General features: G+C 42.3%; 1 protein-coding gene across 4 annotated transcripts in view; it reads right to left on the bottom strand.

Moving 5' to 3' along the window:
* The window catches only part of CCDC85A (coiled-coil domain containing 85A), a 187,782-nt gene that overhangs the window by 63,310 nt on the left and 98,668 nt on the right, over positions 1-25,804 (bottom strand). The gene's annotated exons all lie outside the window — the stretch shown is intronic.

Below are 25,804 nucleotides of genomic sequence, written 5' to 3' on the forward strand. Positions count from 1 at the left end.
CTCACAAATACATGCCATTTGGACTAAAGGCCCCACTTTGCTTTCAGTAAATGTTAGTATCCACAGAAGGAGAGCCTCACCAAAAACACGGTTGGTATTATAAGGTTCACTTTCCCAGTTGAGGGAAACTGCAGCTCAGAGAAATGTCGTCTGCCCATCCCGCACCAATGTTCCCACAGCTAGACGGCAGCACAGCCAAGATTTGAACCTAGGTCTTTATGAGTCCAAAAGAAAGCTCAGTCTTGCTAAAACGCATCTTAAGTAGATATTCACAGTTCCACAGTGGCCTGAATAAAATCCACTCCCTAAAATGACATTGGCTGAATCCAGAATGCTTGGATAAATGTATTGATGAGAACTCCCCTAACACTGCTCTCCATTTTAGTTCAAAAATAGAGATGGGGGGGTAAGGGGGAGCTCTTTTTAGAGAGATACATACAGCTTGAAGAGTGGGCTTCAGAACAGGAACATTCTGATGAACATAACTCTCTGTCTTGTGGAAGTGGCCAGGAAGTCCTTCAGTAAGTGAATGAATAAACCGTGGCCCATCCCGACAATGAACTAATACTCAGTGCTAGCAAGAAATGAGCTATCCAGCCTTGAAAAGACATGGTGGGATCGTAAATGCGTACTGCTAAGTAAAAGAAGCCCATCTGCAAACACTACGTACTCTACGATTCCAACTATAGGACATTCTGGAAAAGGCAAAACAATAAAGGCAGTAATAAGATCAGTGGTTGCCAGGGGTGGGATGGGAGGATGAAGACGCAAAGCACAGGATTTTTAGGGCAGCGGAAACAACCTCTATGATATCATAAAGATAGACAGCTGTCATTATCAACTTTTCCCCAAACCCTCAGAATGTACTACACCAAGAACGAACCCTAAAGTAAGCCATGGACTTTGATGATTATGATGTGTCAGTGTGGGTGCAGCATTTGTTTTAAAAGATTTTATTTATTTATTTATTTTATTTGACAGACAGAGACAGTGAGAGAGGGAACACAAACAAGGGGAGTGTGAGAGGGAGAAGCAGGCTTCCTGCCGAGCACTGAGCCCAATGGGGGGCTCGATCCCAGGACCCCAGGACCACGACCTGAGCCGAAGGCAGACACTTAACGGCTGAGCCACCCAGGTGCCCCTGGGTTCAGCCTTTATAACCAATGTGCCACTCTGGTGAGGGATGTTTATAATGAGGGAGGCTATGCATGTGTTGGGGCAGGGAGTAAATGGGAAAACTCTGTACCTTCCTCTCAATCTTGTTGTAAATCTAAAACTTCTCCAAAAAATAAAGTCTTAAAAAAAAAAAAAAGTCTTGCGGGGGGGAAAAAAAAGCCTGAAAACGTTGAACTACACTGGCTTCTCATAGCTAGTTCAGGGATATGTCAAGATATGCTCCAGATGGTCTGGGCTGGGTCAAACTGCCAGGTCATCAAAGATCCCCCTTAAATATCTAGTCGCACTACAAAAATAAAAACAGGATGATCTTGGAGTGAAAGAACTTCAGGATGGGAGTGATTCATAGAAAATGTACTTCCTAAAGACATTTAATTGTTGCTATTGACAGGGATGTCATCACGGCTGTGCTCAGAAAGTCCTTTCTTTCCTGCATTGTTACTGACAACCAAGCTTACCTTAGCTGTCAACAGCCACTGCTCAAAGCACTCAAGAAGTCAGTGTATACATACATGTAATACATACGTGTGTAGACATGTATTTTAAATATTTTATTTCTTTAGAGAAAGCATGCACAAGCAGGGAGAGGGGCAGAGGGAGAAAGAAAGAGAACCTCAGGCAGACTCTGTGCTGAGCATGGAGCCTGGCTCGAGGCTCAGTCTCACAACCCTGAGATCATGACCAGATCTGAAACCAAGAGTCCGACGCTTAACTGACTGAGCCACACAGGTGCCCCAAGAAGTCAGTTTTATATATGAATCATATCCACCTGTTCGTACATAACAGACGTATTTGGAAAAGATCTGTGTAAATCAAAGTTTCTATATGTCAAATCATTTTATATAACGTTTGCTTTTGTCATAGGTGTCCTATCTTCTGCAGCGATGGCAGAAGCAGACAGGAACATCATGGCACTGGAAGTAGAACTAGATATCAACAATTACAGGCTATTCCATCAACTTTGCTTTCCTGCAGGCCAATGCTGGAATACACTCGGGCTGTATGTGCAACCCACGCTATCACTGGGTCCGCCATCTTGGCTCGCCGAGGCAAATGGTGTCGCATGTGAACAAGGCACGGGTTTTGATGCCATAGATACATTGGTTCTCCTCCTAAGGCTGCTGACTATTAGGAACACTACTTTGGGCAGTTTTTAATTGCCTCAGTTTCCTCACCTGCAAAATGAAGATATCAATACTTTGTAGAATTGCTGTCAGAATAGGAAATGAATAACTGGCACAAAATAACAATCAATGACATGTTAATTATTATTACTTTTACGTGCAGACACTGGTGAAGAAGAGCAAACTCAAAGTTTCCATGCGTGTCTCTCAATATAAGAAAAAGGGCAGTTTATTCAGTAAGCATTAGTTCATTAAATTTCTATGCTACCTCTTATCATTGGTTTAGGTACTAGGGTTACTACTATGAATTAGGCCTGCATGGAGCTTAACTCCCAGAGGAAACTGATTTTATTGCCTGGACTTGAGCCCAGCTGGGTTTTTCTTTTTTTAAATACAGATAATTTCTGTACTATGGAATTAATGTATTTCATCATGGTAAACTTCATTACCTATCTTTTTTCTTGCTTTGCATACTTAAAAGTAGGCAATCCCTTCAACTGGTAAGACTATAATGTGTAAGAAAATTAAGGAAAATGAGTTAAACATTTATATTATAGTACTTATTTACAAAGACTCCAATTTCTTCTATTTAAAGCACAGGAAGTAAATTATAAAAATAACCCCCTATATTTCTCTGGTTTGGGCTATAGTTAATATTTTAGAAATCCTTAACCTTATATCCAGCTTAAAAATCTGTATTATTAAAAGAGTCACATAAATTTTGAATCTAGTAAAACCACTCATTCTAAAATTTCAATTAATCTGAACTAGGCAAAATGTTTTCGTAACATAAGAAAGCTAGGAAAGGAAAGCTGTAACCCCTTTCGGACAACAACGTCATTGAGTCCAGCAGTATCCCACTCCAGCATCTTGTCCAGAAGGACAGGAGATACATCTGGCTCACTGCTGTAACTCAGCACCCAGGCTGGGCAGGGCACATAGTAGGTAGTCAAGAATATCTGTGCCTAACCAGGTGGCAAGCACACTTACTTGAAATTTCAGTCTACCTGGCAGATCTCCAGCTAGAAACAGGAAGGGTCATGCTATGGATTGAATGTTCATGTTCCCTCAAATCCCTATGGTGAAGCCCTAACCCTCAAAGCAAGGGCATTTGGAGGTGGGGCCTTTGAGCAGTAATTGGGTCATGAGGCTTGAGCCTTCATGAATGGGATTAGCGCCCTTATAAGAAAACACACGAGGATCACTCTGCTCTCCCTCCATCATGTGAGGAGACACCAATCAAGAAAAGGGCCCTCCCCAGGAAGCCACCATGTGGGCTCGCTCGGCTTAGACTTCGTCTCCAGAGCCGTGAGAAATAAAGTTAAGCTGTTAAGTCACCTAGTCTATGATATTTCTGTGAGAGCAGCACCAGCTGACTAAAGCCATGACATGGATTTACTATAAAAATAAACATAGAGTAAAGAAAGCATTTCTAATTCATACTTTTTACTAATTTAAACTTATACCACCAGAATTTCTCTGATTAAACTGGATGTGGGAGTATGGATATGGTTACATACAGAATTAAAATTTGAATATTTCTATAAAACATTTTCAACCCAACTGAAAAACTGTTGTTTAGGAAAATGTCCTTTCTTGTTGCTGCTCTGTAAACCTCACAGAGCTTACAGAACAGGGGAGAGACTGCAACCTTCCTGTTCATGTTCATTGTTGCAGCCGTATCTTTTGTGCAGCTCTGGCACCTGGCAAGCATTTAACACAGTTTTTGTTAAGAAAGTGAAATAAGGAAAAGACAGCAAGAGACAGGAGGGAATCTCTCTTATGGAACAACTTTACAGTTCAATTGAAAAGAAATGTATCAGTCTTCAAATTGTCATTTTGAGTACCTAATGTCATTATCTGGGAACCAGGAGTACTTGATTATTAAATCAGCAATGCTGATTACAGAATCAGAAGTACTCTATGCTGAATTAAATTCAGCAATTAATCAAAGCCAATGTGCCTGCTTGTAAATATCGATATTGAATTTTAAGCATACAAACCAGCCAATCGATTAACACCAAGACCATGACTTTAATCAGTGAATGTTGAGATACGATTTGCTGTTTTCTCCAAGTAATGAAACCAAAGTCATTGTTGAAGCCTGATAAAAGGCAAACTGAGGCAAGTTAAAATTTTTGAAAAGATTATTTGAGCAAACATCAACCGAAATCAGGCAGCGTTAAACAGAAAGTTAGGAGCGCTCCAACAAGAACTAGGGTCAAGGTTTTTATAGCGAACAAGTGGAAGCAAAGCAATTATTTGATTGCTTATAATTTAAGCAGTTGCTGTATTTGCCGAGTCCAGTCAGCTGCTTGTAAATGGCTGTTCTTTAGTTTCACTTTCTCATATTCAAGCATATTGATTCTGATTTAGCTTTTGGTTCGCTTAGGTAGCTGACCAAGACGTCAGAGCGACTTGAGTAATGGTCTCCTTCTTTAAAAACTTGAACAAGCTTGATCTTGCTGCCTTTGAGGTAGATACTGAAATTACAGAATCTTTCGGAGTCCTTACCTGCTGGGCTGTGCCCTCATCTTTTGAATAAATCTGGAAACAGAGGTTGGGTACTACAAAGATTATACTCTCAATTGCAAACACAGAGCAATATATTTTAGCGTTTAAAAGCACAGGAACCAAAAAGAAGTGTTGGCAAGGATGTGGAGCAAAAGGAACCCTCACGCACTGTTGGGAGGAACGCAAACTGCTGCAGGTACTGTGGAAAACAGCATGAAGAGTCCTTAAGAAGATAAAAATAGAACTACCCTATGATCCAGTAATTCCACTACTGGACGCTTACCTAAAGAATAGAAAACACTAATTTGAAAAGATATATCCTATATTCATTGCAGCCTCATTTACAACAGCCAAACGATGGAAGTAACCCAAGTGTCCATCAATAGACGAATGGATAAAGAAGATGTGGCATATATATAACAGAATATTACTCAGCCATAAAAAATTTAAATCTTGCCATTTGCAACAACATGGATGGATCTAGAGAGTGTAATGCTAAGTGAAATACGTCAGAGAAAGACAAATACCATATGATTTCACCCATATGTGGAATTTAAGAAACAAACCAAATGAATAAAATAGGTAACTCTAGAGAACAAACTGATGGGTACCAGAGAGGAGAGGTTGTTGGGGGGATGGGTGAAATAGTTATGGGAATTAAGAATACAATCACCACAATAAGCACTGAGTTATATATAGAATTGATGATTCACCTTATTGTACACCTGAAACTAATGTAACACTGTATGTTAATTATACTGGAAGTAAACACAGGAACTGGAGACTGCCCAAGTTCAAATCCCAATTCCACTACTTAGAAGCTGTGTGACTTAGGGCAGGTCACTTGACATCTCTGTGTTTCAATAAAATGGGAATAATATCTACTTCACATACTTGCTGGAAAATCAAGTTAGTTAATACCTGTGAAACACTGTAAACAGCATCTGCTAAAGTGTGACTGTTCAGTAAATGTTAGCCATTACTAAAAAACCTCTGTATTCACCTCCATTCCTTAAAGTAACAATGGGTCGATGGCATCATGTACTAAATATACTCATGACAGCTGTTATTACTCTAAATTTTCTTAGTAATCCTGAAGATAATCTTCCATGGATTGTTAAAATAAACATTAAAAAATTTGTAAACTTTTTTTTAAAGGAAGCCCAACTAAAATCAGACATTTTCTTTCAAGTATTTCAGATATGTTTCTATCTCCTAGATTCTCCCACGGATAAAATTTAGAGTGAGCACCAGGTGAATTCTATTTTTTTGGGGGGGGGACGTTTGCTATTTAAACATTTCTTTTTTCTTTCTTTTTCTTTCTTTCTTTTTTTTTTTTTTTTTAAAGATTTTATTTATTTGACAGAGACAGCCAGCGAGAGAGGGAACACAGCAGGGGGAGTGGGAGAGGAAGAAGCAGGCTCCTAGCGGTGGAGCCTGATATGGGGCTCGATCCCAGAACGCCGGGATCACTCCCTGAGCCGAAGGCAGACGCTTAACGTCTGCGCCACCCAGGTGCCCCTGCTATTTTAACATTTCTGAGTTTCATTTGCATCAGAACATTATTGTGGGCAGCCCGACTGTTCTTCCCATAATTTGGATTTCCTACTCTGCTACCAGCACAGATGCAAATAAAATCACAAGTGTTATCTCACCTCATAATTAAGTCTACGTGGCCTGGTGAGCTCTCGTATAAATGCACCAGACCTAGAGGAATTAGCGATGCCCCTGCACAAAAGTCGGGCTTGCTTGCATATCCTATTCGTCAGATTGAAAATTCATCTCAGAGCCCATCGTCAGTGCCATTGTTTAGTGTGAGCGTGAGAGTGTTTCAAAAACATGAGGCATTTGAAATGTCAGTTCTGTGAATTCCCCTTAAGTGCAGAAAGCCCAAATGATAGGTGCTATCTTCAATGAAAACTGCAGAATCGAAGGTGACTCTTACTGTCAGCAGCACTGGTCATGAAATGTGATGGGATTCCTGATAACATGCCCTCACCCCCCAGTGAGAGCGCACGGACAACAGCCCAGTTCATAGCCGTGCAAGGAACCCTCACAATTGCTACCTAATTGAAATAACATATGTAATGGATTTCATTTGATGAAAATCACCAGGACACAGAGATCTAACATCGACTCTTTCTGCTTTCTGTCCCAGTCTTTATCTCTTTCACAGCTCCTCCTGGCTTTACTTGGTAATAGGAACTTCCTCAACTTCCTCAACTCTTACTGATGTCAGATCCCAAAAACATCCTTGCAGATTGTGAGTGTCTAAGCAATCTTCATCGGGAGATACTCGTATCAACCAACACACTGCTTGTCCATTAATGATGCCAGAACACAACATACTTTACAATTCACAAATAATTGCTCCTTGCAGTCAACAAAGACCTTTCAAGACTTCTATGAATATAATTTTCTTCCTGCAATCAAAAAAAAAGCTCATGGTATTTTCTCATCTGCACTATAAACATACCCACCATTCAAAGGGAAAATAGTTCAATTCCTAATAAAGACAAACTCCTTGTTTCCCCTAATTTTTTGCTCAAAGCAAGTACCATGCGTTGAATGCCTTTACTGCTCGGTGCCCTTCAAAAGCCCTACTTATTCTTCCAGGTTCGGGGTTCAGATCAAGTGCTTTCCTACTTGTAGCAGTCCTTGCTGACCTTCCTCCTTTTCTTCATGCAACAAATACCGATCATGCATACTCTGTGCCAGTTCTACCAGCCAAGAACTGAGAGTGCAACAGACAGGAGGAGAACAAGTGATGCCCTCCGGGTTCCTGGAGTCCCGTACTGTGTCTTTTGAACTATCTTTAGTTGAACCACAAAACCATGCACATGCTTTCACTTAAACATGACATAATGAGGGGCGCCTGGGTGGCAAAGCGGTTAAGCATCTGCCTTCGGCTCAGGGTGTGATCCCAGCGTTCTGGGATCGAGCCCCACATCAGGCTCCTCCGCTAGGAGCCTGCTTCTCCCTCTCCCACTCTCCCTGCTTGTGTTCCCTCTCTCGCTGGCTGTCTCTCTTTGTCAAATAAATAAAATCTTTAAAAAAAAATAAACAAACATGACATAATGATTACTTACTCTGTGCCAGGGCGTGGGGGATTGAGGGCATAGGGAAGATGTAACGTCAGGCCTGAAGCGATTTCCTCCAAGTCTAGTACAGGGAATAGGCAGACAAGTAAAGAACTACAACGCAATGAGATGCAATCCTTCGTGGGTTGAGGAGGAGAGTGCAGACGCCTTCACAGTGGTAGCGCACAAAGGGCAAAGGCGCTGTGTTGAGATGTGACCGCCATGGCACAGAGCACAAGGGGGCAAGAGCAGTGCCAGGGAAGTAGCGGACAGGCCAGGAATACGGGCAGAGGCCAGAAGATGAAGAACCCCTGCCCATCTTTACCAGGACCTTCGGCCAGGGCAATGGAGAGCTTTGGAAAGTAATAAATGGAAAAAGACTAGACCAGATGGCAGGCTAAGGGTATAACAAGTTAAGAAACTAGTAAAATAGTTGGGAAGACAGTATAATTCTGTAAGTAGCTGATGGGAAGGAAGAGAAAAATTCAGAGAACTGAAGTTTATGAGGACAGAGTCCACACGGCGGGGGGCGGGGGTGAAGGAGGAAGATGCTGAATGTGAGGGATCTACATTCCCATCTACGCTTTACCTCCCGTGACGGTGGGCGCCATGTTTCAAACCTCGTACGGCAATGCTCACCTGCGGCAGGGTGCGTGCCAGTCAACAGGGCTTCCATACAACGTAGCCAACTGATTGTTTAAGAAAAAAAAACCCAGCAAAATGTTTATTTTACCTGGTTTGAGCTCAATCTGGAGAAAAAAACCAAATGCACTAAGAATCGATGAAATAATGAGGGAAATTCTAATAAGACATCGAATAGCAATATCACTTCTAAATTGTTGAAATTTTATTGTAAATGTCAAAGAAATTATTCCCTGGAAAGTTTCAATCTCCTTCCTTATTTTTAGCCCTACGATATATATTTAAAATGTTATGGTAAGCTTTTAGGGATCTGTGATTTAGAATCCTATATGTGCCCCAAATGCCTTGTACGTGGAAATCACTAAATAAAAAAATAAATACATAAAACATGTAACACTGCAACTATCAGAAGTATATTCGATCAGAAATCTCTAAGCCCACCAAAGATCATCTACTTTACAATCATCAGTCTGTCCTACGAGTTAGATACTACCATCAGCCTCTCAGAAGACAGACAGTCCATCTGGGAGTCACACAAGAGGAAGAAAAGTCCAGGGAGTGCTCCCATTAGCAACATTTTATCCCAGCCTAGACAGCCCCAAACAAACTTTGTTTCTCTTCCCCTTCCTTGACCCCTGTGCAATCTTAAATCTTAAGAATCCTGGGCTTCTGTTTATCTCTAAAATGGGGATAGAAACAGTCCTCACTTTATGAGGTTAGCATAAGGATTAAAGTAGTCGATATGTATAAGGTGGTTAGAAAAACCGTTTAAGTGTCCAATATTTCCTATAATTATTATTTTTTTGATGGGCCTAATCCTATGATAAAAGTCCAAAGAATATCCTAACTCCGAATTTTGTGAGAAATCCCTGACTGGAAACCCAGTTACCATTGTTTCCAGCAGTCTACAGGCTTCACACTTGTGTCAAGGACAGAATATTCTCAGAGTTCCAGGAAAGAAATCAGCAGGTCCATCCCAAGGAGGCATGGGGTGTTAAGTGGAGAAGCACTGGCCTGGGAATCCCGAGGCCTGGCCTGACTCTTCCCTGTCTTAGCTCAGCTGGATGCGGAGCACATGGCCTAACTTCTCTCCCGCTCAGGGTCTCAGTTTAAATGCTCTGACAAGGCCTGTCGATTTCATTTATCTCACAGGGTTCATTTGAGCATCAAATGAGAGGAGAAGGATGGAAATGCAATTTACTGAAATTCCATTCTCAGTTTTCATAATGGGGCCAGCTGGCTGTAGAGAATGAGGTAAGACGAAGGCTTAGGAGAGCGGACCTAACGGACGCTAACAAATAGAGTGACACGCACAGTGTGAATCTCACATAGGTATTTGTAAAAATGCGCTTTACAGTGAAATTGCGATGTTGGTCTGAGATGAGGTTCACACCAGAGAACCGTAGAAACAAAGATGTCTTTGTACTGGAAAGATGGTATCTAGACACCCTAATCTCTGTCCAGATCTCTTTGTCCTAAGCAAACAGTACAAAAACAAATGCATTTCTCTCAGATTGTTTTCCTCCTGTAATCAAGTGGTTAGTTTTTCTGGTCCAAAATACCGGGCGCCAGGCCTATGTCATTTTCTGGCAGGTGGGCAAGAGAAAGGAAATCTCTAGGGGCCAAAGTAGCACGTTATTCGCAGTGGTGTTACAACCCAGTCTCCTTCCCGCCCGCCCCGTCAGCACCGGTCCATTTCTCTCAGAAGCCCCTCACTGTCTGCCGCCTCACCTGGTCTAGCCGAGCATTTTCTACTGCTGCCCTAGGTCACACAAAGCCTTCGCTCTAGAAGGAGCCGTTCTATTTACTTTCTTTTACATTCTACCTTTTAAGCCATATGCATACGATGTCCATCTTCTGCTTCAGCACCAAAAGAAAAATTCAAATTCCATACTGTCTATAAAGTTTCTCAACCCCCCAAAACACCATCTCTGGGGACCTTTCCCTTCTCACTTCCTACTCACTTGGTGTGATCACCTATTGTCCAAAAAATCATGATACAGCCTTGGAACCCCTGTGTATCAGAATCATGGGCGGTAGGCGTGTGTGTGTTTAAAACTCTAGCCTCAAGAAATCCTGACTGGGAAGATGTGGCCAGAGAAACAATTTCACCAGCACCCCAGGTGATTCTCGCAGGCGGTGGGGAGGTCCCACTCAGAGGCAGCGAGCTGCCGTAAACTCATCCCGCGACAGAACTCTGCACGCTCACATGTGTTTACACACACTCAAAACACACTCAACGCCCTCACACGACACATTTAGTGATCACGCAGTAATTTGATTCGTCCCATAAATAGTTCATACAACATAAACGACTATTATTTTGAGTGGGAAAATATTTTAGGGTAGAACTTTTTATTATTTCAGCATCCAAAGTCCAGAGGTTCAATTTTGTTTTTACAAAAAAAATTTTTTTTAAAGATTTTATTTATTTGACAGAGATAGAGACAGCCAGCGAGAGAGGGAACACAAGCAGGGTGAGTGGGAGAGGAAGAAGCAGGCTCATAGTGGAGGAACCTGATGTGGGGCTCTATCCCACAACGCCGGGATCACGCCCTGAGCTGAAGGCAGACGCTTAACCGCTGTGCCACCCAGGCGCCCCTGTTTTTACAAAATTTCTGGTGCAAAAACTTATTAGCAGCTCGGACAGGTTAAAACAAAAAAAGAAGGGGTTGAATATTGCTCTTTTGATTCATTACTGCTTCTAAAATAAAACCAGGGTTTCAAAATCCACACACATTACTTAGGTACTACTCTGGGCTGAACTCCATAGCTGGTGTTTGTAGGAAGAATTGTGATTCAATGTGATTCAAAGCACAGACTTGTAAAGCAAGATTCACAGACCTCCCAGGGCAAACATCATAAACGCAATCATACTCGCAAAAAACACCATCCCCACATGAGAGAGGACGAGAGTGGACCATGCACACTGACTACAATGGCCAACACTGTCATCTGTTTTTATCATGTTGAGTATGTTATACATACTTTGGACTGTTTCCTCAAATGCTCTGAGAAAAAAATTAAAGTATAAGTTCAGACTTTACAAACAGAAAAGTAGTCCATCTTTGATAGTCCATCAGCAGTGTGCTGGAGTAACCTGTGTTTTCTGTATATTTCTTTTCCACCCAACCAGACCACTTGATCAGAAATGAGCCAGCTCCTCCCCCAACCTGGCTCAGCCTTGTCCCTCAGGTGACTCAAGTTGCCCGTAAGTCAGGGAAGGGGAGAGGGGGATTGCTGGGAAAACCTAAGTCAACTCACTAACGAATAAGCTTTAAATTACACTTGCTGATAGACTACATCTGAGTCTATTTTCAGCATCAAGAAATGCTGTTCAAGTTCATTCACCTTTTCAACAAACATTTACTTCGAACCTACTTTTTCTAATGTATGGTATTTATCCTCAAGGGTCTTTCGATCTAGACCACAGAGTTGAACTCCGGTCATCCCTTCCCCATAGAAGAACCATGTCGTGTCCTATCTTATTCCCCTAATATCTGATGTTGTACCTTGATAACTTGTTTAGCAAGACAGTTCTTCCAGGTCTGGGACCTATGGAGTCCTTTCTCTGAATCCTCATCACCTTGGAGGGGCCTGAAGCTTGTATTTATGTGTGCTATTTCTGAATACAGGCCACCACTAGGATACACCTTTATGTCACTCAGGTGCCTCCTCCCTGCGACCACTCTCTCCCAACACTCTCTCCTTTCTTCCCTAGAACAAAGCTTATCGAACATGCCAAAGGCCAAGTTCCTCAACCAGCTGCTCACCTCTCTAGTTTTTCCCATCCTGGTTAACTCTTCCAGTCCCCATCATGTCTTTTGAGTCATGCACCTGGGAACTCTAAGAATGTATCCTCATATTTGAAATGAATCACTGCAAGTCTTTAGTTAGTAAAAACTCACATGCCCACGTCAAACACGTAGGAACACAGCGGTAGAAAGCAATGGGGCTGGGGGAGGAAGCATCAGCTGATTTCATGAGGACAATGGGGGGGGGGACCACAGTTAACAAATGACTTCAGGGATCTAATTCAGTTTGTCTTTTTGCTTAGAGTGATGTTTTGCTCACCCTTCCCAGCTTCCTGATTTGGGACAAGTCGTCACTGGCTATTGTCCTTTGTAATCTACAAGACAGCTGGGGCCTCATCCTCTGAGTCAGACAGACTGTAACTGACCACCCTCCATTCCCAGCATTTTCTTTCTCGCATTCACACTGCTCATCCAACCATCAGCCAAATTGCCAGGAAATTTGTTTCCACTGGCAAAGCTAGGAAACAAAAGACGTCTGCGCTCCAGAACGAAGTACAGCTTTGGGATCCCAAGCAGAGATTATGAATTTTAATCCTCTACTGCAGCATAGCCGTGCCCAGGCAAGAACATCAGAACAGGCTAATCAAGGGAGAAATCAGTAGGGGGGCATCTGTGCGGCAGATCACTGACAGCACTCTAAACTTAGCACAGTCAAGGCTAATAGCCTCCCTATAGCCTCTCCTCCCATTAAAGATGCCCTGCAAACAAGCTACCCAAGAATATTGCTGCAGTTATCACAGTTAGCAGATTGGCAGGTGATATTCTCTAAGTGCTCTAGGCCACGAGTTGAGGATTTCCTGTGCACCCTTTACTCTTTCAGACTGAGTGCAGTTCTAAGAGGAGTAAGAGCGGAGGTACAAGCATAAATAATGCATGAGAACTACAGGTGTGGAAAGCTTTATTCAGACCTGCCGCGCGCTAATGCATGTGAAAGCCTGGTATTTGCTACAATGTAACTGGATTTGCTACTCTGTCCAAGATGGTAATGAGAATGACAGAGTTGAAGAAGAATCCCGACCCGTGATCCAGTCCTTAGACCCTCTCCAGCTGTTGTCTACTCTGTTGCCCCTCCTCTCAGATCTCTCCTCTCCAGACCTGGGACATTTGGCTAGGTAATAAAATCACAGCATTTCAAAGGCCACAAAAGTAAACAAAAGTGATTTGTGTGGTTAAATACTCTACCAGTAAGGTCCTAAATTCCCAACCTTGCAAAGCTTTATTCTCAAGTAAGTTAGATGCCTCTCCTATTTTCCAACTGTGCTCAAATCTTTAGAGTAGTGATGTCACCACAAACCAGTGATCTCTGGACTCTAGTTATCCTAGAAAGAGTTGAAGAAAATCTGAAACCGGAAAAGGGATAGTAGGCTTAAAAGATTCCCTAAACTCATCACGTCCTCCCAGAACACATGACACCATATATATTAAAACAATTTTCCTTAAGAATTTCTGAATTAAGGAAAATTCAGCTGAGCCCCCAAATAGAATTCAGATCTAAGTACTTACTGAGAGTATTCGCATTTTCCTTTAACTAAACGGGGGAACAAGATCACCTTTTCTCTATAAGGCAGCCTACCATGTGGACAGCATTTAGCTTCCTTTCAGATCTGAAATTCCATGATGCTCCCCAGACAGTGTGGGTGTCTCACACCAGAACCTTCGCTTCTACAGTGACTTTTGTATGAGACTCCAAGTCCTGGGTATCGGATCGGTCTTGTGAAAGCTCTCCTGCCACAATTTCTCAACCCGTACTATTCAGTCAGCTTCAAATTATCTGAAAATATCTCCTTAGCACAAGTTGCCATTCAGCTAGTGCGTCCACAAACAAGGAATCATCGTTTCTCAACATGACAGTGACCTCAGGAAGGTGTGGTTATGCAAGATGGTTCTGGTGCCTGGGGCATGACCCCGTAAATCTCTTCTGTAGGACGTGTGATGGCACAGCTGGAAAATCACAGCTCCAACCTTTCCTGGAGACGAACATGTGGGTGACAGATCACAGAGTCTCCAACATGGAACAGGATGGAAAGTCTGACCATTTCACAGTCCCCCCCCCCGCCATTTTTTAAATTTTGTATTATTATTTTTTTTTACACAGCCCTAAACACTCTGGTAGTTGGTGTCAAGCTCCAGCTAACCATCTGCCCAATGCCCCCAATTTGGCCAAATGGCTACGGCTGAAGGAAACTCTGGACCCAGTTCTAAGCACCACCATCCAACGCCATCAATTTATCTCAAGAAGCAAGTTCTGACACCCACCTGGATTTAGTGAACACATATTTCTTCCACCAGTCTGTGCTATTGGAATGGGCTGAGAATAGGCCATACCCTGGTCCTTAGGGACCTCACTGTCTGACACAGGACACCTACCCATGAGGAGTCACTTTCCATGGCCCTCCACTGTGATTTTGCTCAAAATATATCCTCATTCAGTCAATGAACTCTTGTTTATTAAGTAACTGCATCCCAAATGCCCCAACTCTTGGCCCGAAAACCTGAACAACCGTATACACATACTTTGGAGACAGAAATATACCTATGTCACACAGAGGTCACACGATAGAAAACATAGGCTAGTACAAAGACTGGTGTCCAAAAAACCTAAGAGAAGAATGTGGTTTTCTAAGCACAGAACTAAAGGAGAGACAGACACTGGCTCTCTGTTGTCCTGAGGAAGTTTCCCCAACTCATCTCTACTCCACTTAACATCCATTTCAATGAAGCAACGTAGCCTGGCTTGCTTCTCATTTCCCTTGATCATTTTAGTGCCACTGTGGGAAGCATGCGTAATGTGCTTACGGACCCGTGCCTCCACCTCTCAACAAATAAGTATTTCCTCAGTAAATCCCAGTGAGAGTGAAAAAGCAGTGCTTGCAAAACAGCTCATGTTCATTTTTCAGAATTCAGAATGAAGTGACTAACCCCTGATATACAATAAAAATGATTAAATGCAAACACTACTGAGACTCTGTAATAAATATTTTATGTATTAATATGTTTTCAAAAGTCTTATTTCATTTTTACTGCTTTTCGGTATGGCATTATTCTATTTTAGTACATGCAACGAAATGATCTTCCACGAAAAAAGGGAGGCATTTCTGGCCCATTTTAAATAAGCAAATGGATAATTATTGCGCTATTAATTTGTTGTGTAAATTGTTTAAATTGCTAACTCTTTCCTCTTTCCATTATTAGAGATGGTGCATTCCTTCCCAAGGAAAATGGAAAATTCCCTTCCAAAGTGAAGGGTTTCCTCCCTCGTGCCCCAGATACACCATCCAGGTGCTCTGTCCCATGACTATCTCACAAAGACACCATAAACTTGATGAAAAGCATTCAGTATAATGGTTGCTTAATGCTCACTCAAGGTCAAAACCCACCAAAATTCTCTTCCCTACTCAGAAGCTACCCCCTTGCTTTAGGAGCAAAGCACTGGTTGGGGACTACCAACGCCTTTGTGGAGTAATGCCCAGGGGCCTGGGATCTTGAGTTGCCTTCTCCTGTGACAGGCTTAGGTATGTTTCAATAGTCTCTCTTCCTCATTTACATTTGCTATCTGTGGAAAAGGGAAAGAAGAAAAACTATTGTCTTCTAGGGAGTTCTCAGTAGCTATGTTACCAAGTTATTTCCTAATAACCTGGCATAGTTGGGCAAAAAGAAATCTTTTTCTAAACTATTAACGTCTCCTTAGAATAAACCTTTTACACAGGTGTTGTTATGGTAGCCCAAGTGGCACACATGGCCATCAGACACATATTTAGAAGCTTCTATTAAGTGGGAAATGTTGGGGAGGAGAGCAAAAAGGCAACAAAAGCTATGCCCATGAGATCCTGGCAGTGTGCTGAACTTCCTGATGCTATTTTCACAGAGAGAAAAGGAAAATTGCTGCTTGTAGATTTCACATTTTAGAAACTGACTTTTTCATTTTTCAGGCTGCCTGCCTCCCCTCTCCTTATCGATAAGTAAGAAAGATGTCAACACTTTACAGACTTAATTAGAAAGCGGTAGAATACACTGTCAGCTAGATTTGCAGAATCCTGAGACAGAAATCCTCAGGCACACAGCACCTGGGCAGTGACACTGACAGCTTCACCCCCCGCCCCCCAACCCCCAAGCCAAAAGCCAGTATGGTGTGGGACCAGGAGAGATTCCCCCAACACCTCCTTCTTAATCCTATCCCCCAAAGAGTTCCCTGCCATTAAATAATGATGCTAAAACTCATGGAAACAAGTTACGACACAAACACCACCTTCTTAATTTGGATAGAAATGTTCGGAACCAGAGTGAGCAACAGCAGAATCTTACACTCCCAAAGGGAGGGGGTCACTTCTCTTTATTGGAGCCCCGGGCACCATTTGCCCCAGTGAGGACCCTTAGGGTAGACTCCAGCAGCATCCTTTAGAAAGAGGTCAACCTCCTTGCCTTTAACCAGGTCTAAGCTGAGTTTCTGCATCACAAAGAGGGAACAGTTCAGCGTGTAGTAATCAGTCAGGCTTAAGTTACTGCCCTATGTCTGGTCTGGCCCTTTGTAAAGAAACCAACCCATCTCGGAAATCACAGTTTAACAGAACACAAAGGAAACCTTGATTTAGGTCTTACTACACGAAAGGAAAAAACAGTTCAGGATTAAGATCAGAAGCAATGTTCTAATGATCTTAGAAGTAAGTGCAAGGGGAAAATTAATGCAATAAGTATGCTAGTCAATTGGCTTCTTTGAAGCTATGACTTTTTTTTTTTTTTTTTGAGGCAGTGGCATTTAGGCAGGTGTCTGTTTCATTCAACAGCAACTGAAAAAGAAAAAAAGAAAAAAACCACAACTGATCAGTTTTAAAAAACGTGGGCAGGAAAAACAAACTCAGCAACTAATATCAGGCATGCTCCTTCAGCGGTCCGGACGTGGTAAATACGCCGCTTTGAATCCCACACTCACATCGGGTAATGCGCATGGGTCAATGACTCAGGTTGCTGCTCTTACGTGTTCAGTCCTCATGACCGTCCCGATTGCTGAATTATCACTACCACTACCCCCACCAACCCACGCTGGGTATTGGAGGCACCTAGCAATTGCAGGTACTGCCTTAGGAACCACCATGTACTTCCTCACAGCTCAACTCCCTGCGACAACAAGTCCTGTATTGGACTTAGTGTCTTAACTGTGGGATTTTCCAGAAGTTCTCTCCTCCGGCCCAGCAACATGGACACATTATCATCTTTTCATATATAAATCCCCACGTATGGAAGGTGCTTAGGTATATGTTTTATCTGTCGCCGTCAGTCAGTCCCTCCAGGATCATACAGCAAGGGACTTGGGGTGGCAGGCGGTGGGCGGGGAGAGATATAAACCCTCGATTCTGAACAGTTATCTCACTGGGATGAGCAGTTAATTCCGAGGCCACTCCTAGATTAAGTGTGTGGGGGACTGGATGCCACTGACTGCAACGATTCCTACAGAATAAAAAACCCCACCAGGACCTGGAAAAGTGATTTTAAAGTTCCATCTCCGGGGTACCTTTGGCTTTTATCTTCATAGAATCCTCCAGACTAGAACATTCCAACTGGTACACCTGGTGGGCAGCAAATGGGTCACTAATATGCCACAGATAGTGCTCCCTTCCCCCATTATAGCAGCCGTCCAGTGGCCAAGGGGGCTGAGCTCTGACTGGTCTTCTCCAGCTGGGGGTGACCTGGGCCACTCACTCCACCGTGCTGGACTCAGATGCTCATTTCCTGTGGGCCATGATGCAGAAAGGCTACGGTGCCACTCTGTTCTGCCGTCTTCTCCTCCAACTTGGCTGTCAACTGCGTTCATAAGATTAGCCATTCTATTTAAAATATCTGGGAAAAGTGACACCTTTATAGGCTTGCATGCTACCTCATTTTCAGCTTCTTTTTATAGAAAATTTCATCAATGTTCACCATAACGGGATGGGAGGATATCTAGCCAGGAACCAAAATGCACAAAGCCTACATCCTGTCCTATCCATCAACGCCTGCACGGCCGCTTTGTAAGACAGATGTGTAAATGGCGTAGCTAAGGGAACTGGGCGCCCAGGGTGCACGAGGTAGCACAGAAGGCACCACGGGCAGTACTTCCGCTCACTTCCGCCCGGGTCTGAGGGGGGTCCATGTGGCCTGCAACTACACAAGCAGGCCAGACCAATTTCCATTCTCTCAACCTGCCTGAAATCAAAGAGCTTATTCACAACCACCTTTTCTTCTCAGGGGACTAAGACAGGGTTGGGGCCAGTAGAAGGATCTGTAACCCCCTCTGAAGGCCAAGATGGAAAGATTGAGAAAAGGGGGAAATGAGAAAAAAAATGTCTATCCTTTCTCAAGTTTAGAATTTCCCTGCAGCTCAAAATGTGCCTTTGACAACACTGTCACTGCAACACTCACTGTCACCACGGAGGCTCGGGCTGCCCTGCGCCACTGCCGCACATCTGCCCCAGCGTCCCCATCTCCGGCAGCGTCCCCCCGGCCTCGCTAGCCTTGGCCTTCTCTCACCTGGCTCTGCACCAGCCTCCAAGCAGCCCCCCAGCTTCTACTCCTTGCCCGCCACTCTGTCTGTGCGGGAATCAGTGTGAGCTTGCAGCATGCAAATCAGGTGATGTTACGGCTCTTCCTAACTCTGCAAAGGCTTCCCATTTTTCTTTGAATAAACGCAAAACGGGTAACTCCGTCTGCATGGTCTGCAGACATTTTTCAACTCCATTTCCAACCTCACTGCATGCAATGCAAGGATTTGTCCGCAAACCTCCAACCACCTCGGGCTCTGAAGCCTCTTCAAACATTCTCCCCTGCTTCAGGGCTGCTGTACTTGCTGGTCCTCTGATCTCCCCCCACATTTCCAAGGGAATACAATCCTTTCATCCTCGAGGTTTCAGCCTAAACCTCACCTATTCAGAGAGGCCTTTTCGGCCCACACCGGCCAGACAGCCCTGCTCCCTCTCACAGCCAGGGTCTCTTCACAGCGCTTACCACCTGCTGTTTGCATTCTCTACAGGGGCTTCAGTCCTTTGTCGTGTCAACTCACTCACTGCTGTCCTGTCGCTCACCCGGCTGTCCCTGGTGCCCAGCACAGTGCCTCACAATCAAGGACTCTCTCAGAACTTGTTGAATGACTGACCCAGGAATAAATGAGAGCCCACAATATGGCTGGAGCCACCGATGCCTATTTTCTTGTTGTTGAGCCTTTATTCCAAGATGAAGACAATCAAGATTTTTTTAATTCTCTATTTTATTGGACTCTTCGATATTTGTCTCTAAATAAGAAAGTGATACATTTCAAGACCAGAATTTCCCAATTTATCATCAGTTGTGCTAATAATGACTACTATACAACCTACAACATCAGTTCTGACAATTATCCCCTCAAAAAGAGAGACATGTTCAAATGAATCTAGGAAACACTCCACATTATTTCTTTTTCTGCCTTGGAAATTCACAATGCACATTAGCATATTAAAGCTCCAAAAGAATTATAGAAGAGAAGCCTGATTAACTGTATCTAACACAACATTTCCCATACTTGACAGCAGAACCCATTTTTACCACTACCAATTAATATCCCCAAGGACTAGCATTTCCAAGAATACATTTTAGAAACAATATTCAGATAAATATATAGAATAAAATTTCAAATGTAGTGTTTTTAAGAGGCATTCACCAGGTTTAAGATAAAGATACTGGTGATAAAATTTTGAAACACTAACAATGATAGTTAAAAGTCATGATCTCTACACCAGAGGTTAATTACATGATGACGTCATCTATCGTAATTACAGGATGATTATCACCTACACCATTTACATCTTCTGTTTATCTTCTAGACAGTTCAATAGTCACCATCGGTGATGTTACTAGGAGTTCAACCCAAAGCTGAGTAAGCCTGGAAAGGTTCGACAGCAAAATTTCACCATGAATGCAAACATAATTCATTTGACCTCATTTGCCATAGCTGAGAGGCAAAGAGTCATGCATATTTAATCATCAATGTAGGAAATAGCAAAAAGCTTTTCTTTCCCTCCACCACAAAAGATGCATTTTCTCAGGGCCTCTCCCACCAAAACCAGGAAGAAAACAGATGTCACGTTAGCATTGGCAAAAAGTTACACCTCTAGCATTAACGTGGATTACATAGTTAATAATGAAGAATCAAAACAGCTAGAATGACAGAAAGATAATGGATTAAATCTGAGACTGATCTTTGATTATAGACAGAGAGATTAAGAACTCACTACAATTGAAATGTCAGCACTGATATAAGAACAAGAGCGGGGAACTGTAGAAGGATGCAGCCCACAGTAGCGCAGAACAGAGAAGCAGACAGGAGAGTAACTCAGAACTGGGTAATACCAGGGAAGGAGGGTCTGGGTCAGAACCAGTTCAAGCACTACCCCTCAACCCCTCTAGGATGAGGTCTGATAACCTAGTACCAGAATTCGCTCTTCAACTTGATCTGTAGTTGAAATATAAAATATTAGAACAGAAAGTACCTGACAGATTATATTTTACTACTAGCATGTTCTTATAGGACTGGAAAGAAGGTCATGGTGGGCTATAACTTTATCCCCTCAAAAATAAGACTATTAAACTTCACTAGTTGAGAATTCGTGACAATTCCAACAACAGAGCTCAAGTTTACCACACGCTCTCACAGAGCACGTAACAGACGAACCGTGGGAAGATGGCGGAGGTGCCGGCTGAGGGGGCTCTTGGGGATCTGGTGTGTGCTTACTCCCAGCCCCAGTCCCCAGTTATGCCCCACGGTCACCTTTGCCCTGTTTCGGACTTTATCCTCCAAGCATCCCAAACTACGTTGCTTCCCACACATGCCGTGCTCTCTCAGGCTGCTCCCGCCGCTCAGAATGCCTTTCTACCACCACATCACCCTCTCTCGCCCAGTGAAATCCGACTTATCTTTCAAGACCCAGCTCCGGTGCCTTCCATGAGCTCCCCTCCTCAGTCCGGGCTAAGTGCATCTTCCAGTCCTTACACAACTGTATCAGAATATTTATACTACATTATATGGCCTATTTACTTGGCAGTTTATCTGTCAGGCTTATATCCTCAGTGTCTGCCATACTGAATAGTCAACAGTGATTGATAAATACAGGTAGAATGAACACATGAAAAAATCCATTTGTAAAAAGAAACAGAGGAGTGAATCTGAAACTGAATTCAGTCAATAATCAGAATTCGTGGGTTCTGGTGCCTACTGACTTAGGAGTCCTTGGTTTGACATGCTAGTTTGGGCAGCTCTGCCTATACCCAGGAACCCCGGTCTACATCCCAGGCCCCACTTTCTTCCCTGTGCTACTCTTATGCCCTCTCTGCTTAAACTACTGAGACACATCGCCATGGTAGTGAAACTCTCAGCAACTAAAGCGTCACCATAAGTGGGCAAAAGGCTGTCTGCACACAGACCGTTAGAAATAATTATCACTTTTCCTCGGCAAAGAGCAGATGTAATGGCCCCCCCAAGTCATTTGAACTATTTGTGCAGACACTGAACTGCAGATTTGCAAGGTTCACTGACCAGGAAAATGGTGTTAATTGTGGTGCTCTGGTTTCAGGATCTACAATTTAGGCAGAATCCGAGTGGTTTTAAAAATCCATATATTGATTTTACTTTAATGATGGTAGGGGGAAGCGGAAACAGGGCCCCGGGAGATGAAATGTATTTCTTTACCAGCGTGTCCTAAAATATGCCACTAAACTTGGTTCTGGAAATGTCATTTTCATGCCACATTAAAAGTAAACATAATTATGTGTAATACATCAAAAGTACCTAATTAAAGCACTCTGAGGCTAAAATATGCAGACAGACACAACTAGTTCTAACTGATTTCATAATAATTTCATTATTTATTTATTGAAAAGTGTCACTCAAAAGCATTAAACTCACTTGTGTTTATAAGAAGAGCTTAAAAACTGGCAGTGATTTTCATTATAATTCCTTCCTGGTTTTCTGCTTTGGGAAATATATAAGCATCGGATTATTTTGATACTAAAAGGGGGGAAAAAAGAACACAGGCAATTTTAAGTATGGGGAGGCGGCAAGTGAAGATGAAGCCTGATGAGTCATGATGAGCTTGCTGCAAATAAAAACACTGGCATTGTGACCAGATACAAAACTATCCATCACGCCCATATGAAGACCTCAGTCTCCCGCAGTCCACTCCATCCCTCTGCAATGAGTAATTCCCATGGCATTAGTGCCCTCTCTCAGCTTGGGGAGCGAGCTGTCAATCACCCCCAAAGACCCTGCCTCCGGAAGTGAGGAAGTGAGGCTGACGCCAGGCTCTGCAAAGGAGCCTCCAAGGAGGGCTAGAAGGAGACAGGGCTTAAAGCTTCCGCAGAGAGCCCCTGCCATGATTCATGGCAGTTCTGTGGGGAAAAGAGAAAACCAGAAGATAACAGGAAAGGAACTGAAGAGGCCTAAAGCCCTGCTCCAAACTGGGAAGAAAATTTCACACTCCCAAAAGTATTTCACATTTACATGTACAGAAGGCTGTGTGTTAGGTGCTCCATGTCCCACTTATTAAAATCAGGCTAACAGCAAAAAAAGGAAAGAATCTGAAAAGGGTAAAGGTGAGAAAATAAAGGAGAAATGCAAAGAAAGAGCCAAGAAAGGAGACCCACATAAATACTGGGTCTGAAAGTTGAGCTCATCTTAGATCTGGTAGGAGAATGTAGGATGACAGAGAATCACTCATGGAACTCCGACATGCCTTCCACAGACAATGTCACTTCTCGTTATGATCGAATAAATTGGAATTGGACTTGCCCTCCTGGCATAAACTGTTTCCAGACTAAGACAAACAGGAAATGGAAAATAGTAATCTTAGAGAAGGGAAGCCCACAAGGTGAGCCCACATTTGTCCTGGCTTTAAACCTAGGAGCACATTCTGTAATTGGCACAGGGAGGCAGAACCCAAGCAGAGCACTGTGTCCCTGAACTTGGAGAATGGAGCTTGCAGCCACAGAGGAAACTGGATTCCATGGGGCTGGGAACTGGGGAGGTGGCGACTCTCTGGGGAAGTCTGGCAGTCTCCCACGGTCCTTGACTCACCGCTGTGGTGTACGAGTGTGGAGTAAGGCTCTGTCAGGCCTAGCAGACAGTAGATGAAGCAAGGCTGAGACAGAAGCAAAGCTGAACAACAGCGGAGCCCTGCCAGAGTGAAGGAACCTGACCTAAGGCCTTTACATTCAGTTAAGACCAGAGAAGGGCCATACCTGTGGAGGGAAAAAACAAACAAACCAAGATATTCCCTAAAGTAAGGAGTTGTGCTTGTTCTAAGAAAAAACCTAAACTAGTGCGGGCCACAGAGAATAAAAGTGAGTCTGATGGGATCTAGAGAACCCACCAGTAATTTAACTACTGGCCAGAAAAGAAGCCAATCTCCTTCAAAGAAGACAATGCACCTAATATTCCTTACAAGAATTATCCTAGTTGTCCAATATATAAGAAATTACAAGTCATACAAAGAAGTAGAAAAATGTGACTCATAATAAAGAAAAACAAGCATTCAATATAAAGAAACCAAGAGATGACCCAGATGTAGGAATGAGTAGACAGGATTTTAAAATAGTTTTTTTTAAATATGTTCAAGGACTTAGAGGAAAATATGGACATATGCTTGAATAGATGAAAAAATTTCGCCATACATAGAAAAAATTAAGAAAACCAGTTCTACTACTGCAAAGTAATAAATTTAAACTTAAACATTCACCAGATGGGCTTAAGAGCATATTGGACACTAAAGAATAGAGAATCAGTGAATTTGAAGACAGATCAATAGAAATTATCCAATTTAAAGAACATAGATAAAAGTATTAGCAAAATAAAATAAAGCCTCAATGGAGAGAGTCTTAATAATACCAATGGTCTAGCACAGGTAACTGTTGGAAGAGAAAAGAACGAACATGGCAGAAAAATATTTAAAGAAATAATAGCTGAATATTTTCCAATTTGATGAAAAACATCTACCTACAGATCCAGGAAGCTCAGGAACCAGAAGCAGATAAATACAAAGAAAATTACAACTAGCCCCATGATGTCAAACTGCTGAAAACCAAAGATACAAAGATAATTGTACAAGCAGTCAGAGAAAAACAAAGACATTACTTCCGAAGGAACAAGGATTCAAATTGCAGCTGACTTTTCATCAGAAGCAATGAAGACTGAACTACAATAAAACAGCTGTCTTTACACTTTTTTGGGGGGCGGAGTGGGGAAGAAACCCTGTAACCCTTGTAAACCCATAATTCTATACTCAGTGAATATATCCTTCAAAAGCGGAGGTGAAAGACAGACATGTGCAGAACAGATAAAACCTAAGAAGATCCATTTTCGGCAAACCTATGCTACAACAAGGTCTTTCTGCAGGCCGAAGGAAAACAATACCGGTTCAAAACCCACAATACAGGAAGGCAAGAAGAGCACTGCAAATGGTAAATATCTGAGTCAATACAAAATACAACCTTCCTTTCTTAATTTCCTTTAAAGAGAACTTTGTAAAGGTAAAATGATATCTTTATGCTGCACGGTTTATAATGCATATGGAAAATATAGGACACAACATACAAGGACAAGAGGATAAATGTAATTATATCATCAAAAATTTCTTCCATTGTACATGAAGTATATAGTATAAGTTCTGAGAACACTGAAATTCAAAATGTGCAGTGTGATTCTCAGGGCAATGATTTAAGAATACAAAGGGTTAAAGCTAAAAATTTTGATTAACAGTAAATTAATCTAAATATCAAGGAAAATGAAGCAAAGAAAGGAGAAAAAAGTAAGATGGGACAAATAGAAAACAAATGGTTTTCCTCAACTCAATCACTTAAAAGGCACATTAAACTGAAATTGACAAAATGCTCTAATTAAAAAGCAGAAACTGACAGATTGAAAAAAGAAAATCCAACTATAGGCTACCAGAAAGGGACTAATGTAAAAATACAAGAGGTCAAGGTAAAAGGACAGAAAAACATTTACCATGTAAATAATATGCATTTTAAAAGACTGTATGAATATACTAACAATAATAAAAAACAAAGACCTCAAGTCAAGGAGTAACACTGTAGATAAAGGATAATTCATAAGGATAAAAAGGTAGATTTTTCAAAAAGATAAAACAGTTATAAATACTTATGTGCATAATGACACTTCAAAATAATAAGGGAAGAAAGAGGTGATAGAACTAAAGGAGAGACAAACCCAGAATCATAGTTCAATATTTCAATACATCTCTGTCAGTAATTGACAAAAACAGTAAATCAAAAACTAGTAAGAATTTAGGCATTTTGAACACTATCAACTAAAGGACATTTAAAAAGCATTACATCCAAACCCTGGGTAGCACAGTCAGTTAAGCAAGTGACTCTTGATTTCAGCTCAGGTCATGACCTCAGGGTTGTGAGATTGAGCCCCTCGCTCAGCATGGAGCCT

The sequence above is a fragment of the Ursus maritimus genome, unplaced genomic scaffold (genome assembly GCF_017311325.1).
Source record: "Ursus maritimus isolate PB19 unplaced genomic scaffold, ASM1731132v1 scaffold_6, whole genome shotgun sequence".
Lineage (NCBI taxonomy): Eukaryota > Metazoa > Chordata > Mammalia > Carnivora > Ursidae > Ursus > Ursus maritimus.